The 18,197-nt window shown below is 39.9% G+C and overlaps 1 long non-coding RNA gene across 3 annotated transcripts in view; it reads left to right on the forward strand.

Moving 5' to 3' along the window:
* The window catches only part of LOC310889188, a 48,518-nt gene extending 42,848 nt beyond the window's left edge, over window positions 1-5,670 (forward strand). For 2 of the 3 annotated variants that reach the window (XR_014576430.1, XR_014576431.1), the window contains one exon: window positions 3,915-5,670. This is a non-coding gene — a long non-coding RNA (uncharacterized lncRNA). Of the gene's footprint in view, window positions 1-2,587; window positions 3,149-3,914 lie in introns of all 3 variants that reach the window. The other variant, XR_014576429.1, reaches the window with a different exon arrangement.
* The last annotated feature ends 12,527 nt before the right edge of the window (window positions 5,671-18,197 follow it).

An 18,197-nucleotide genomic window follows, 5' to 3' on the forward strand; every position in this document is an offset into this window, starting at 1 on the left:
TGGGCAAAGGCAGAACTGGTGTAGTCTCACCCATGCTGTGCTTTGGGAGCTGCCCTGGAGGTGAGCTCTTCCCAGGTTAAACTCGAGTCTTGCATTGGAGAGAGCTAGCTGAGATTTTTCTGAATGTTTTTGGCAGCCCAGAACTAGCTCCATAATCAGAGACACAACACTTAAATCTTCGAGCTGCAAGAAAGGCATGAAAATAAGCAGAAAGTTTCAAAAAACCTCTGCACTTGAGATGCACCCAAAAATACCTGAACATATATTTTGAGCCTAAAGGGAAGTTAAGTTATTTTGAAAGTCTGGTCTTGTGTGCTAGACAATATGCAAGGTTTGTGTGCTGGTCTTGTGTACTAGATAATACACAAAACAAAAAACTGTTTGGGTATTCACACTTAGAGTGACCACTATGACATTAAAATATATATTTTGTGGAAACTCCAAGCCTCCAGTACTCAGACCATCTTACTATCTATTGACTTGCTCTGCCTTGTGTTATTCCAGGCACTGGTTACTGAAAACCAGAAAATTGTTATTGATCCTGGGAGAGTTATGTCCCATCATATTCTAATGGGAACTGATTTTAAAATTGCCATTAATTGCACTTACTAATTGGGTGACTTCAGTTAAAAGTGAAATTGATATTTCTAATTGTATTGGTTCCAGTCTTAAAATGAGGTTTATTAAACAGTTTTGTTAGGATAATAAATGAGAAGAGAATGTGATAATTAAAAAGACGGTCACTATGTATCAGATGAGTCTCATTATCATTCTTAGTGTGAACTTGACCACACATTTGCATCTGGAAATATTGCAGCTATCTTCATTGCATTTATCTTCTGATAATCAGCAAGATAACCGTTTTCCAGAACTAATATTGGAAGAGTTTTAACCAAAAAAAGAAATATTAAAACCAGATTATTTGCCAAGGTAATTAGGTGCTTGTGGCTGTCCACTCTGGGATGATACCCTGTGAATGCAGCAGCAGTAGACCCATCTAGCCAGGCCCAGTTGAAAAATAAACTATAACAAATTTGCCTTTGCTTTTTGTGCTATGCAGAGTTTCACTGTTGCATATCCTACAGCAATTCCAGGTTCAAATGGGCTTAACATGCCAGAAACCTAAATCTCAAACCACATTCTTAGGTGCCTGAAAACAGAAGCAAATAACTATCAGGATCTTCAGCTGCTCTCAAATGCCTTATGCTTCTTTATTGCCATGATAGCTGCAAATAGCTAGACAATATGTAGATGTATCTGTACGATATGGAATATATAGTGTAGTACAAAGTATACATTATGTAGTATATAATATATGTAATGTAGATATACTATACAGTATATAGCGCATATATAGTATGCATTATATACACGCAAATATATACTATATATGTATATATAAAAATATAGCATCATAGAGTGGTTTGGGTTAGAAGAAACTTAAAGATAATCTAATTCCAATGCCCTGCCATGGGCAGGGACACCTTCCACTAGAACACTAGAACAGGTGGAAATATATATATATATATATATATATATAAACTAAACTTATATAATCTACATACATTGTACATATATAATCAACCATACATTGTATAAAAACTAAGGGAATAGTTGCTATGACAAGTAGCAATACACTTGCATTTGAGCATGGAAGATTGACACCGAAGTTAAAAAGAAGTATTTTGCTGGTGAGGATGATGAAGCACTGGGTGGGCTGGCAAATTGCCTTTACTCAAAGTCTATAAGAACGAGAAAGGTGAGCCCCAGGACCATCTTCCAACTGCATGAGGCTGTGTTGCTATAAATGGATGCTTTTGAGTTTGATTTTATGATACTAAATTACATACAAATCATTTTCGATCAATTTACTGGAAAATATACTGCTAAAGTACAAGTGTATTGAAATAGGAATTTTGCCAAAAATGTTCACATAAGCAAAAAACAATCTTTAAAATAACCCAACAGTTTCTGACTCAAAGTTAAATTTGCTGTGCTGTGAGAATTTCTGAATGCTTGATAGGATCCATTTGTTAGTGTTTATTACTGAGGGAATGTCTTATTTATGCCCTTCATTTTTGTGGGTTGGTTTTCAACATCATATGGTGAATAATAACACAAATATTAATTGCAATTGGAATATTAGGTATTTTTGTTTCTTTTTGGCATGTGTATAGCATGGTTAACCATAGGTAAGGTTGGATTATTCTTAGATTTATTAAGATAAGACCAATTTTTGTCTTTTTAACAAGTCTAAATCTGACCAGGATAGTCATATTGGTGCTTTTCCTCAGTGTAATCCTTTCTTCACTCAAGATGATCTCTTGCATCTCTTTCTATCATATTGCATACATTTTTTGGTATTATTTATTTGCTTACAGAAGTGTTTGTAAGCAAACAAACACACAGTGTTGCTGAAGAGGGTGGGACTGTGAGCCAGAAGGGGAAAGAAGGTGCTCTGGGAAGCAGTACAGCTGGAGAGGTTAAACAGCTCCTGCTGCCTACAGACACGAAATCTCACCCAGCTGACATTTTATAGCTGTGCTAAGCTGGCTAACATGGTTTCTGGCAATCGTTTATCGTGTAGGAGGCCACGTGCTAAAAAGGGCTGTGACGTTCAGAGGATCTGAACAAAACAACTGACGTCGATGTTCAGGCGAGCCAAGGGACTTCTGCTGATGGATGTTGGTTCTGCCGTGAGAAACTGAGCTCGCTTAGTGGATGGGCTGGGAACTGATTAGTTCTGGCTCTGCAAGACATCAGCAACCACTGCCTGCCGCTGACACAAAGAGCAGAAGGCATCACGCTGACCGTGGAGTGCCCGTTGGTACAGGCTGTACTCGTGTCACAGCGCCTGGGAAATGCCAGGTATCTCGGAGGGCTTTCCAGGCCCTCCCTTGCGGGCACGCTTCCACAAAACGTCCGCTGGCTTTTTGTTTGTGCCGTGATTTGTGGTAAGAACAATTTGCAGCCTCCCGAGTGCTAAATGGGAGCTCGCAGCGCTCTGGGGTGCTGCAGGCAGCCCCAGGTCATCCGGGGTGAAATGCACAGGACCACGTGGAGACTGGGCTCAGCCTTCCCGTACTTGACTCTGACACTGAGAGCCGTTATTATCGGCAAATTTCTGCCATTCGTCTGCACTAGCCAGGTATTGGCTTTGGTCAATAAGACTATTTTTGTACAGCTTTTTCTTACAGAATAGGTATCGGAATTCTTTACAGCCTGTTAGGCTATTATGAGATATATTTAGAAACGCAATTAGTGATCCTAATTCTCCATTCCCCTATCCCCAGAGGAACTCCATTGAAATTGTTTCGGGTTTAAGCCTGTGCAGCAAAATAATATGGCTTATCATATCAGAGAAACATTTTGTGAAAATAAACAGAAATTTAAATATTTTCAGTGAAAACTGCATTCTTCTTGGGTACGGAGAGAGATAAGATTATGTGGAAGGTGTTGTAATAAATGCATTGTTTTCCATAAAGGAGGCAAGAGCAGAATAGAGTTAAGCTACATGAGTACTTGTTGCCCGTTCCACATGACTGAAAAATTATATTTTAAAAATACTTTCTGTCGAACTGGTCTTTCACCTAACTTCTAAGGAGTGTTTCAACTACTTCTAATGTATAAGTAGTTTTCAAACGTAATGCTGAGTGCTGAGTAGCACAGCACACTGCAGCACTGCTCTGTCATCAGTAATCTCTGACTTGTCCCCTCTGCCCTCTTTAACTCCAAATCGAGTCACAGTACAGAGGCAAAAGCCTAGGTTATCATGACCTATCTACTGCAGATCTGTTGGTGGACAACAAATTCTGTCATAAACCCAAGATTTATTTGTCCCATTTAATTTGGAATGACCGTTCCTGCTACTGAGAGTAGATTGGGAGAGTAAATTTCATTTTCTGTCTCCACAGAGTGTGTGAAATATCCACCAGGGAAACATTTTTTCCAAAGGGATTTTTCTGTGTCAGATTTACCACACTTACAGTTTCTGAAAAGATCTTTTGGAAACACAGAAGAGGTGGGATGAGCTCCATGAAGAAAGGCAGTACAGGAGCAACCTCTTCCCTCACAGAAGAGAGATGTTGGAGACATTTGTGGTGGCCTTACACTGGAGAGCTCAAGACGGAACCAGGGACTTCCACCTGTAAAAGTTCGGGAGCACTTGGGAAGGGGGGAGGGTTATAAGTGGTGGCATTTTGTCACTGATTTTTCATGTTTTGAATGGTGTTGCATTGCTGCAAGGTTGCCAGGTAGGAGTAATATAAAACATTACCTCTGGAAAGCCAGCTGGGATTTGTCACCTATTACGAATTCCATTACACAGCAGTGGCGTGTGAAAGACAAATATGCAAAAAGTCTAAAATTAGTTGATTAAAGTACCAAGTTAATATCCCAGTCATAAAGCTATGACTTGAGCTGGTCGGTATGGGCTGGAGTATGTGTTATGTAAATTGCAAATTAATTGAATGTGTGAGGGTTGGACAGTTCCTGTGGATCGTTCCTCAACATTATTTAACTTACCTCTGTGTTTGAAATTCAGCCATGTAATAGCTGGCTCTTGATTACAACAGCTAGCTGATCCTTACAGGACAGACTTTAAGCATGTCCACATGCAAACGTACACATATCTTACATATACAAAATCTCTCACAGGACATACTGCCTGCAAACACAAACTTTGAAGTTGATAATTGATTAAAAGAACTGTTTTTAAACAACAGGGTTCTGTTTTTATTTTGTTTTGTTTTTAATGACTACTTAAATCCATCCCTCAGTTGCTTTTCCCAGTCATCTGAGGACAACTATTTTTAGTGAAGCTGAATCTGGATGTGAGGACATGAAAACTGTAGATTAATTGAAATCACATAAATAACTGAAAGTAATCATTAAATGACTTAACATCCTCTCCCAGTGTGAGGATGTGCATGCCAGGAAAGCATTTGATGGAAAACTATCTTTGCCACGGAGAGTGCTGTGCCTGCTGCAGCAAGCCCTGTCTGTCCAGGGTGGGCTAGGCTGGCCAGAGCACTGGGCAGGAGCAAAAGTCAACCGTAACGACTATATGTGACTCTGTAAGAGCGAAGCAAACTGAAGATGGAGCATAAGTTTTGAGATGTTATATATTTAAGAAGTTGAGGCCTTCTGTTGAAAATTACTAATTAGCCATTTTTCTAATTGATGTTCTGTTCCTGCAGGAAGGCAAGGATAAACAAAACTTTTGCTTAAAGATTAGAAGGGAGAAAGGTGCTGCATGAAGGCAGAGGGATGAGATGAATTTGTATTTCTTGCTAGCCAAAAATACTAGATTAATAGTGCTGGCATTCCAAACGTGAGCCACTCAGAAGTACTTTGCAGGCAGAATCTGAAGACAGGGAATAGTCTGTATAAATTCTTGCACTCTGCACCTGTGCATGTGGAAGGCACCCATAGAGATCCTGACATTACTGTGAGTATGTGAGAGAAAAATGTGCAAAGTTAATGGAATTCAGAGTGAGGAAGAATTCTTTCCAGTCTGCATGCTAAATACACCATCTTCGCATTTACAGAGGAGATATTTTGATTTAAAAGTAGATTCTTCTACCTTTTCTTTTAAAAACAAATGTACAAACTCTTTTCCTTAATGAAATAATAGACATTTTTTTCAGTACGCTAAGTATGAAATTAAAAAGATGTTATCTTACTGTGGGTAATGTTGCTTTCTCTACTTCTGCTGATTTCACTGATGTAAGAGATCGGTTCCTTTTATTGATTAATTTGATTTTAGGGATCAGATCCTTGGAAAAGCTGAGGATCCTCTTAGATAAATTTAACTAAAAATTCTTAGTTGTTGTGCAATGCTTCATGTCCTCACACATGGAGTAGGATTTCCTTCATAACTGAAGTTTGGTAAAGCCTCGTGGAGCAATCCTCCCGCGGGAATAGGGAAGAGAAGAAATCTAACCAGTTTATGACTGAAAATGATGACTTTGAGAATGGCATTAAATGATAAGTTTGTCCCATGATTGCAGGCAGCCCAAATGTGCTGCTGGATCCCCTAGTCCACTTAAACAAAAAAGTAAAAATCTAGAATCAGGAAAAAAAAAGGCATCTTCTATTGACTGGGGTAAGTTTTGTTATGGTTCAGCACCTGCATCCCGTTAGCACTTCAGAATAAACTTGCGTTTACACTGATGATACCATTGCAGTTACATTGGCTGGCTGACAAGGGAATTGGGCCCTCAGTAACTCAGTTTACTGCTGTCACCAAATGTTATCGCAGAGCAATACTGTTAGCAGCTGTTTTCCTCCACATGAGACATTTGCCATTGTGCTCTAATTTGTACAGTTTAACTCCTGCAATGGGAGCAATTACAGTATTTCATTAGTAGTACTCCTTAACAATGAACTCCTCAAGGAGCAGAAGATTACCGAGCGGCCATAGCAGCTAAGATCAAAAAGTCCTACCTACTGTTTGGCTGTATCTTCTTTGTATAGAGAATAAACCCGTTAAGGTATCGCTGATGAAACTGGCTTAGCCATGACTGAACATTAATACAAACCATGAGGAACCACAGAATAAATCTTTACCTTTAAATAAATGCAAACTCATTTTTATTTAAGCAAATACCATCGGAACTGATTAATTTTCTTCCAGAAAAGTATCCAAACACAGGCTTTGGAGTCACTATTGGTTTATATTAAAATGTGTGCTGTTACTATCCTGCCTCATTGTATCTCAACAGTATTTGGGAGTATTTAAGCTTTTTTTCTCTCTGTTTAGAAATGACCTCCATATTCTGTGCCCAGCAATTCTCTGTGATAGGTAAAGACATAATGGAATTTTTATAGTTTATTAAATGGTAAGCCAACAATGTCTTACAAGCCTGAGAGTGTCTGTAACTTCTCTGTGAGGTGTGAGCTGGCATAATTACTTCTAATACTGAGAACTAGCTGCTGAATGGAAACTAATTCCAAGATCAGGCAAGGCCTGATTTTTTTTTTTTTCAGGGTTGCTTAAAATGAACTGGATGGATATGCATGCACGTAGCAAAGGGATCTTTCTGTGACAAAAGAAAATATTTTAAAAGAGATACAGCTAATTAATGGTGTTACTTGTCTACCTATAAACTCTATCTACTGCTCTGCCTGTCCTTAGTTTGCAGTGGAGCATCTCAAGGTGTAGAAGTGTACAGTTCCTTGATGTAGATGTTCTTTGCAGAACGTGTGTGCATCTGAAGTAGGCTTCTTCCAGCAGAAGAAAGGCACTAAGAAGGGCATGTGTGTAGTTCTTCACACACTGCCTACCAAACCTGCATCACTGCAGGCAAGCTCTGTGTTTGCAAACAGCACAGATAAGAGCTGTTTTGGTACAAAGTCCTGTCTTTTATGGGTAAAGCCTAAATCTCCATAACACAGCAGAGGTAGCTGGTTCAGCTGTACAAAGCACTCGATAATTATTCTGCAGCAGAAATCAGAATTGTGTTTTGTGGCTTCTTCTCACTGGCTTGCTTGCACAGACTTGTGGTTTAACACACCTCGTGTCTGTGTCAAAATCTTGAGCTCACCTGAACTTGATTTCCTGAGCTTGATTTCTGGCTGTGAAGATGCTGGGCTGGTGCTCAGGAACAGAGTTCTGGTTTCCTGCATATTGCTAAATAAATACAAAAAATAGCTGATGAAACAGCAGTTAATGATGCTGAGTTCACATAAAACTCAGTTCTGGAAACCACGCTTCTATAAGGAAAATATTTTACTACCTTGCCCAAACTCTGGATCACTTGCATATGACACAAAGTCTCAGATTCTAGAGGTTTCCCAGATTTCTGCTTTTTCTTCTCAGTTTGTTAATCTCTAGCTTTAACATCTAAAGGTTATAATAAGGTTTAACATCTAAAGGTTAAAGGCTTAATTTAAAGTTTATAATAAGGTTTAATATCTAAAGGTGATAATTGTTTTTCTTACTTATTCAAGGTGGAGCCTAAACCCATGAAAGCCTATGAGCATCTCAATATTTATGCCAGAGAAACTGGGTAGTCTCCTGTGCCAACAACGCCAATGAGTCCCAGGAATGCAATGTGAATTAATTGGTATGCAACCAAGACACAAGCAAAGGACAGAATGACTTTATATAGACAAAAGGAATCAAAAAGTCTTTTGAATTAATTGCTTAGATGTTGCTAGAAAGGATAGCAGTGTAACATAGTGAAGTATTTCCTTCTCAGTGGAAATAGCATTGCTTATCCATATTTCCACTGCAGTTCACAGCACAAAACCATTATCATCACTAGAAAATCAAGTACCATTTAAACAGGCATCAACACATAACAGACGGTATGGTTTGGATAGAAACTCAGTGGGCTTGATGTGAAAATAAGCTTGATAGGTGCATGTTAGCCTTGCGTAGACATCACGCTAAAAACACTAATTTGCTGAAAACTGCAAGGATTTTGTATTTTCAAATCATTCTCAACACAAAACTACTGGCAGAGATAATGGGACAGCTGGGGCTTAGCAGCCAATAATGCTTCAAACTGTACCTCGTCACAGCACCGATCACACCACGGCCACCACTGTAGCGTGTTGTCTAGAGCAACTCATTTTCTAGGAGAACACGTGGTTTCAGTGCAGAAAGGAAAGTTTACCGCAGCCATTTTTAACAGGCTGTTGAAATTTCTTCCAAGCACCATCTTCACACCTAGATCTGGCTTTTCATTACTACAGAGGTTACTGATTTGTGTTTATTAGTGGAAACCTGATTCAAGAATCTCTGGGCTTTAAGGACATTTTGTTTTGGGCACTCCTCATGGAGTATCATTTATTAGACAAATCTGGTTGACATGTATTATAACAGTATGCTGTTTTCCCAAACTTGCTTGATTACACTTCTGTCTTGGATCAGCTATGATGATATTTATTCCAACAGGATCTCATTAGTTGCAATGCAGGAAATTATTGCTAAATTAAATGGCTCAAAATATTACCTCAGTATATATTTACTCCTAGAGCTATTTTTAAAAATCGGTGGGCTCAGTAAGTATAAAATTCTTCTTGAATTAAGTGATGCACCCATATTAGTAGCTCAGTCTTTTGGGTCTGCCGGTATTTAGGGCCCAACATTCAAGTTATTGAAGGTGTAGGAAGGTTTGCATTATCTTAGATGAGCTTTGGATCAGACTGCTGATGGTGAAGCTCCTTTAGATAATGTTATATGTAAAAGAGAATAAGGGTTGGAAGAGAGACTAAGGGTTAGTTTTATCCACTTACAAAGCTGCCATTGATCTTTGAAAGCAGAAATAGATCAAGCAAGATTTTCAGAATGAAAAAATATAATGGCTGATTTTGGAATCAAATTTAACAAGGTGACTTCTTACAGAGTCTTAGAAATTTTAACATAGCATTTTCAACACTTGATTCTCTTCTGGCCAATTCTACCTCAAATGGTATTTTTAAAAGATATTTGGTGCACTGAAGTGGAAATAAATAGAGGACTTTGCAAATTTCCAACTTTTCTTGTGTTCATTTATAATTGCCCATTATTAGTTCTTTATACATCTACGACACAACAGTCGCTCCTGCAACTCTCTAGGCAATAAGCCTGTTATTTTTCCTATGTATGGTCTTTATTAGGTATACAGCCTTTGCTATTTGAATTATTTTCTGCAGAAGGACTGGTTAAATATGTTGGACACATTCTCAGAGTTATTATTTAAACATCTTTGGAAATAAATTAACTGAATTGAACTGAACTGTTGGCCTTATAAAAGAAATACATCCCCATATCACTATTCAGTAAAGATCCAGAACACTGCTCCTTACTGCAGAGTACTCGCTGCCAAGGGATTTCTTGTCTTTTACTTAAAGAATATCAGTACAAATAAGAAATTAAATCTAAATTGAAATTTAACTATTTCCTTACGTTCTCAGGAAAGAGGAGGATATTTACATGCAACAGCTCCAAAAGTTTTTAGCAATTTTGGACTCTGTGGGCAGCTTGTTTCAGCAAAAAAATCAAATTTCTGCAATCCATGATGAGAAGAAGCTCTCCAAACTCTGAATTTATGTATGTAAAATGATATTATTTAAATTTTCAGTCTGCCTCTTTTATTTCCCAGCAGTATGGATGTAGCCAAGGGCAATGTCTGCAGTACCACATTAAATGCATTCTCCAGCACTGGGGCCAACTTCCAAACTCTTTTTCCCTCCCAAATCGAGCGACTGTTTAATTGAGAATGGTGCATGGCCTGTGCCAAGTCCTAAATTATGCCTGGGAGTTGTTTAGGAAACTTTGAGCATAAAAATACCCCAGGCACTATCCTAACAATTAAATAGGATAAACTATAATTTGTTAGTGCCCTGGCATTGTTTAATTTACTATTCTTGCTCATAGTAGTACATACTGGTAATACAAAGTGCCTCAGATGATATCAATTCTGAGCCACGCTTAGATGCTGAATATAATTCAGAAATGGATAGGTCCTACGTTGGAATAAACCCCAAAGGAGTTATTTCCTATTTAAGACCTAGAATTAGTTATTTATTAACTATCATATTCTCACATGGGATAATTCCCTGCTTTGCATTCTGCCCACTACACTCCTCAAGAGGGCGAATGCTTACTCTTTATAGATGTCTGATGAAAGTTGCATTCATTTGGGTCATTATCCCAAGCACACGAGCGCCCAGATGAAGTCTGGCAGCCAGGTTCCTGCAGGCACGCAGCTGCTTTCCAGGAGCATCCTTTCTGGGGCGTCCTTGCTGCGGCTCTGGCCTCAGGTCAGGCCTCAGCTAGGGCAGGGAAGGATGTAAAGTTAAAATTTTGTGTTCATTTAAGGTTTTACTGTAGGTGTTCAAACCCTTATTTTTTTCTTACGGTCTTCTGGAGAGAACTTTCCTCACAAGATTTTAGCCTTGAATCTTAAGATGAAAAGCAAGCTTTCTGTTTTGATGGTGGCAGTGGAAAGTTTGCGAACACAGCTTCCTTAGGAGGCTCAAAATCCTGGAATCAACAGAAGAAATCAACATATATATATATCAACATATATATATATATATATATATGTATATAAATCTCCTCACTTTCCCTCTCCTAAGAAGATGTCTTGAAGAAACAACAATATCTGAATAATTGGGTTTATTGATACATAGCAAAGTTCTTTTCTGAGAAATGGGGCTATTGCCTTACACTGCCCACTGAAGTTATCCTATTACAAGAAGTTATTCATCGCATGTTCGTTTAGTTATAGAAAAACAATCTAATTGTCACTTCTGCTAAAAATCACTTGCCCTACAGCCCAAGTACTTGTTCAGCAAATTAATTAAAAAATCAGTGAAATATTTGGTGTGTGAATGTAGCCACTAGATGGGAGGCAAGAGCTGGTTAGGAACTGGGAGCATCAGCTTGGATGCGCTTCGGGAGCTCTCATCAGCTGCCACCGCCAGCTGCGACACGCCACACTGATACATCTGGGACCACTTGTGTAAGTGTACACAAGAAGCTTATTCACTGAACTGGAAAGCTTTTTTTAAAAATCGTTATTATTTAAATGAATCGGCAGTGGTGGTGATGCATTGTTGAGGGAGTAAGGTATTTCAGAAATAACTGTGATAATTCTTTGCCTCTAAATGGCTTTGCTGTAGGAAATTCTCCACTTTCATCGGCAGTGCTGGTGGAAAGGAACGTCCTTCACATTATCTCATCTACATGATGACTATTAAAAATACATCTGCCAAAAGCTTTTATGGAGCAGGAGTGGTATTAGTCTATGTGTTGAGAGAGAGGAGTTCAAGTCCTTACAGCGTCACAGATTTCAGTGTAGCTTCAGGCAAGCTGCTTTTTTCCTCTGTTATTTTAGTTCTTCCTATGCTTCTCTCTCTATTATTTTTTCCACTATCTTTTTTAAGTGGCATATAATGGAACTTTCTTCCCCACTGGAGATAAACACTATAGAGATTGCACTATCATAATACTGTAAAACACAGAAATGTCTTTGAGTAATTTGTGGATATATTTTTTAATAAGAAAACATCAGTTTTTTTTTTTTTTAATTTTATGTTTTTGGTGTTTTGTGGCTCCTTATGTTTTAACCTTAGCCAGGGTAAAATACATTTTTTCCACCCTGCTGCATGAAATAATATGTAAAAACTCATTTAATAATTTAAGTTAAAAGACACACCATTCTCAGATAAAATCTGTGCTCAGGTTACATCTAATAACCAAAAGGGACGTGGATTGAGTCCTCACTGGACTAAACTGGTCAGATAAGAAATTAAGACTAGCAGATGAATAAAATAACAAAAGAAAAGGCAGATTTAGTCCAAACCCTTTGCTGAAGTTTGAAATATACTGAGACAGACAAAAAGAACTGTAATTTAACGCCTCTGACAAATGACTTCTGTAGAGCCCCAATAGGACCTTGAAACACATTGCAACATGGGTGTACTTTCACAGTCCCAATTTTGGGAATATCACTATCTTCACTCAGAGAGAGGGAACAGAAGGATCCCTCTTCTCCACCTTGGCCAACTTTGGCAGTGTCTTGACATTGGACTGGAAAGATTGAAAATTCACAGATCTTGGATTCCTGCCATTGGAATTATGCTTTAAATATGATACATGGGGGAGGAGGGTTGTACTTTGGAGAAGCAGGAGCATGTTTCTGGCAGACCAGAAACAAACCTGGGCTTCTAAAGCTCAATGCCCCATGATGACACAGTCTTCTTCGGACAAGCAGTTCCCCTTTTGCTTTGGCTCTAACCTCTGTAACAGATAGACAATGAAGCATAACGCTGTAGGTTCGTTGCAGAGATTGACTACAGGCTAGTTTTTAGCATGATGTTCTAGTTGTGCAATCTGTTAGCTGTACTGCAACCATCAGGTAGGTCAACCAAATCTGAACTGAAAGGTTGGCGACCTCAAAGACATGAACTTTATTCCAAAAGAGGAGACATTGATAACATTGTCTACATTGTCAAAGCTTATCTTCTGCATCATACCGAGAGTTACAGCCTACCCAACTCTGGTGTAGCAGATGGACACAGAAACAGAGGTCAGAGTTTCCTGCATCCAGTTCTCTCTGCCAGTACACAGAAACAGGGGCTGTAATGCCTTTTTTTTTTTTTTTTTTTTTGGTAATAGCTTGTTCCATGGCACCTGATTCCATGGTGAAAATAGGTCACAGTTATTTTTACCTTGGCCTGTTCAGGCAAATTAAGGTGGTATGGAAATAAAAATATTAGCAGCAGACATTTATCAGCTGCTGGTTCTGGTAGCACAGCAGTGGGAGGCTCTGAGGAAAGCACGGATGTGATTTCTGCTCATTTCATCCAATCTGGGTCAATCTCTCCACCACTACAGAGTTATAATTACTAGCCGTTCAATAGCATTTCACAAATGAAAGTGTTGTGCAATTTGTTCCCCTATTCAGCACAACACTTTAGCTCTTAAGGGACAATCCCAGCCATGAAACAACCTGAGGCTCCATGAAGAAAGGCTATCACTCCTTGGGGAACGGAGGGGAGAGAACCAAATAAGCAAGGTCTCATTTGTATATGTGTATTCTAGGCATGCAGTAGTTTGTGACATTTTGGACTGAAGTGAAATTTTGCTAATAAAAGGCTGATAACATGGGAGAGGGAGGGCAGAATCAGAGGAGATGAAATATGGCTGGGCTAAGAGATGATCCTGGATAAATTGGGTCTATAGGGTATAATAAAGCTGGTTTACAAACCAGGAGGAGAGACAAAAGGGTATCTTCCTTCCTAGTCACAGTACACGAGGGCTTTACATGCTACTTAGTCCTCCACGAACACTTTGAACCTCTGTACTGATAAGAGGGCACAGAAGGCTTTTCAAAGTGGGTAAGGCTCCTGTGTTAGCATCACGGTGGTCACGTAACAGAGGTGACTGCCTCCTCTCTGGATTTCACAGGCTCTGCAGAGGACACCAGCTCCTTTGGGACATCTCCATATCCCACTGACCCAGCTACATGGGAGAGGAGGTGGTCACTGTACTGATAAAGGCAACGCCATGCAAAGTCAGTATTACAGAAAATGACAACTGTTGTTAGTGCATTCTTCTGCTCCTCTAAAGGCTTTACTTATGGGGTTTGGGACACGCAGATTTATGGAGCTGATATCCAGAAGCAAGCATTCCAGCGAGAACTAGATCCTTAGGGTGAAAAACATTTGTGACAGGACGTAGGACGATTTATTTCTAATTACAGTGCAGCACTACTTTGTGAATAGAAGACACCACCTCATTGTGTTTATACCAAAAGCTGAGATGATGGCAGCTCACTTGTAACACTGGCATTTCGTGAATCAAATGGGATGGCTATAGCATGAAAAGTGCGTGAATTTTCTACTGCTCTCCTTCTCCCTGTCCCTTGTGCACTTCCATTCATTCTGCTCTGGCTACCAGTATTTCTTACATACCTTGGATGTCTTTTGATTATTATTTTTTATAATGTTTGCTTCAGTGTAGCTTTATTGATTCTGTGAGGTTTAATTTCATCTCACTGTACTCATGAATGTAGGTGGACAAATAAAATCTCACAGCACACCAGTGAGAGAGGCTCCTATAAGCACCTTCAGTTATTGAAAATGGGATTGATACATGAGTAAAATCTCGGATTAAGGTCAGCATAAGGGAAAGGGATTGCTTTGGTTGGCAGTCACAGGAGCTAAGTTAGAATAGTAAAAAAACATTAATAATTTTCCATTGCCTATTCTCCCTTCCTACCTTCACAGAACCACAGAATGGTTGAGGTTGGAAGGGACCTCTGGGTCCATCTGGTCCAACTCCTGCTCAAGCAGGGACACCCAGCAGGTTGCCCAGGACCACGTCCAGGCAGCTTTTGAAGGTCTCCAAGGAGAGGAGGCTCCACATCCTCTCTGGACAACCTGTGCCAGTGCTCTGTCAGAGCATTCCTTCAGGCATTATTGTTTGAGTGGTGGATAATGTGAAGATTTCTGAGCACACGCGGTGTGTGGACCCAGCACTACCTACACCATGTGAAGCAGAACAGCCCCAAACCTGACCTTCAGAGGTTCCTTCCAACAGGAACCAAAAAGGAACGGAACCTGAATCAGTGCCTATGCACTGACAAACAGGAGTGTGCATGCAAGGAGAAGAAGTGGTGGCTATTCTTGATTGTATCGCAGTGGTGCAGATGGCCTATTGCTTGCTCGCAGATTTAATACATTATGCAGGCAGAAACAGGTCATCAATCATTTTCTGAATTACTCACACTGGGTCTGGCTATAAAGACAATGTGTGTGATTGATTTTTACCCTGTTTAATAGAAAAGAAATTTAATAGAAATTCTGTGGATAGAAGGACAGCTTCTAAATGCTTCCTGATGTGTTGCTGAACCTGAATTTCTAAAATAAATGCCAAAGGGTAGACTTTTTAGTTTTCATCGAACATTAAATAAATCTAAGAGCAGATGAAAAAGAGTTGGATCACCATGTTCGCTGAACAAATCAGTGCTACTGCAAGTCTTGTGCATACAGACCAATTTCAGAACAGGGAATACTGATCCTGGAAAAATTCTGTGTATGTGCTCACTGCAGTGCTCAGTTGTCTGATTATAGATTTCCTAGGATCTTCCTGGCTCTTTCCAGGATGCACTAAATAGCTGTTTGATTGTTTTGTTGTTTGATTGGATTAATTTCTTCCTCTGAATTAAATGGAAATGATTTATGTAACCTTTTTTTTTTTTTTTTGAATTTCTATTATTTACGTTTCCTGTAGCTTTAAAAATATTTCCATTAACATCTTTTAATCACTAACAGGCTATGATTTTACGGTGTCCTCCAACTAGTTTTACTTCAGGAAGCTCAATAAGGCAGATAATCCTCTCTCCCTTCACACTCCACTTTGAACGCTACTTCAGAGGAATATAAGGGCCATGAAAGCTGAAGGGAGAATTCCCACAAGACGCATGAAAGGAGTCCCCGCAGTGCACGTGGCGGTGTGGATTTTCAGTTGCTCTGAGCTGGAGTTCTCTGGAGGTTTTCTTAAATTAGAGCAGACTCTAAGAGTAATGTTTCGTGCCATAGGCTATGCTAGTTCTCAAAGCAGACACGAATCATAGGAGCACGAGGGTGGCTGACAGCCACCCTGGGGCTCTGCTGCTGGACCACGTCTCCTTGTGATATCACAGCCGGTGCCTACAAAAGAGTTCTGGGCTTATGTATTGTCTAGCTGTGAAAACTAGGAATAGTGGAATTCCCTTTTAAAAAGGGAGAGATTTGTCTTACAACACCGTGATTCCTTTTCTTTCTTCTGTCATCTATTTTCCATTCCTGTATATGTATTAAATGCTCAGGGAACACTGCATGAAGACGTGTGGGCTGCTTGAAGGTGCACAGGCTGCTGGAGTAGTGCTGGGGAACTGTGGAAACGGGGATTCTTGTCCACAGTGCTTTTTCGGAGCAGTCTTTAAGGGAACTGTCCCTTGAACAGTCCCTGGCCGTAGTCTTGCAGAACTCTGATTAGAGGTCCAGAACAGGGCCACAAAATAAGACCGTCCTGACCACTTTTATTAAGGAGCATGGATGCTCCCAAGATTAGAGTAGTACGAGACACAACCTACCATAAGTTGGAGACCGATGTCAAGGCCTAAAGCATCTCTGGCTATGTGCAAGATTTTAGACACCTAAGTAATTTCACAAGCATTAAGGTAGGTCCATACAGATGTTCAGACTAAACAGTGTTATACTTCTGGACACCTGCAGAGTTCAAGCACTGCTCTTCAGATTGTAACAAAGGTAAAGGTAGTAGGATAGTGTGGAAAAGCATTACAAATCTGAGAAATTACCCCAAATTATCACATGATCTCCTTTAGCGTGACTTAGTAAGTTTGTCATGCACTATATCTGGTTATCTTTATTTTAAATATTTAAGATGAATGATATAAGAACTTACAAAGATTCACAAGCATCTAAACATCTATGGTATTTTCCCAAGTGACCTACTTTCTTCTCAGAAAGAGCAGTCAGGCGTCGGGACGGGTTGCCCAGGGAGGTGGTGGTCAGCATCCCTGGGGGGTGTTCAAGGAGAGGTTGGACGTGGTGCTTAGGGACATGGTTTAGTGGGTGACATTGGTGGTAGGGGGATGGTTGGACCAGATGATCTTGGAGGTCTTTTCCTACCTTAATGATTCTATGATTCTATGATACTTATTGAAGGGATGCTGCACTTTGACTTTGACCTGTACTGAAAAGAAATTGACAGTGGCAGCCCACTAAGTTAAAAAACAAAAGAGAACCTTGATGTTGGCAATGCTTGACTGATAAGTCTCAGTATATACAGATACATATGAAAATATAGATCTTTTATTTTCATTAAGTGACAGAAAAATATGTTACTTAGGCCACATGATGATGATTCACATTGGGATAAATCCTGGTGGTTTTCTCATATTTTTCTGATATTTGAACTGTGCTGAGAGTTTCTATTTGAAGTGTGAACCACCAACAGCACTTTTGACAGCTGCAGCATCTTCTGTAATCATATTTATTCTTCATCAAAGCTTAAAGAGAATCAACACACACCAGGCTTTTAACAGGCTTTTTGTTAATCAACAGCTGTATTTTACAGTGGGCTCCATCTAAAACGTTGTGTTCATCTCAGCTGTAGCAATCGAACGTGAACAGCAGTTTGGGAGTTTTAAGCGTAGCTGTTGACCACAATGGTCCTTTTAAGATTTGTATTCTTAACTGGTGACATTGACAACATGACTGCAATCTTCAGCCACAAAGTACTTCTTGTACTACTCCTCAGTACAAGAGGGACCTGGACATGATGGACAGAATCCATCAGAGGGCAACCAAGATGATGAAGGGCCTGGAGCACCTCTGCTGTGAGGAGAGGCTGAGGGAGCTGGGACTGCTCAGCCTGGAGAAGAGGAGGCTCAGGGGATCTCATCTCAATGTCTATAAACACCTGAAGGAGGGTGCACAGAGGTTGGAGCCAGGCTCTTGCCAGTGGTGCTCAGTGCCAGGATAAGAGGTAGTGGGCACCAACTGGAGCACAAGAGGTTCTGTCTGAATATCAGGACACTTTTTTACTGTGAGGGTGATCAAGCATTGGCACAGGCTGCCCAGGGGGGTTGTGGAGTCTCCCTCCTAGGACATACTCAAACGCAGTCTAGATGTAGTCCTGGGAAATTGGCTCCAAGTGGCCCTGCTTGTGCAGGGTGGTTGGACCA

Source organism: Anser anser (assembly GCF_964211835.1).
Source record: "Anser anser genome assembly, chromosome: 1".
In the NCBI taxonomy this organism is placed as follows: Eukaryota; Metazoa; Chordata; class Aves; order Anseriformes; family Anatidae; genus Anser; species Anser anser.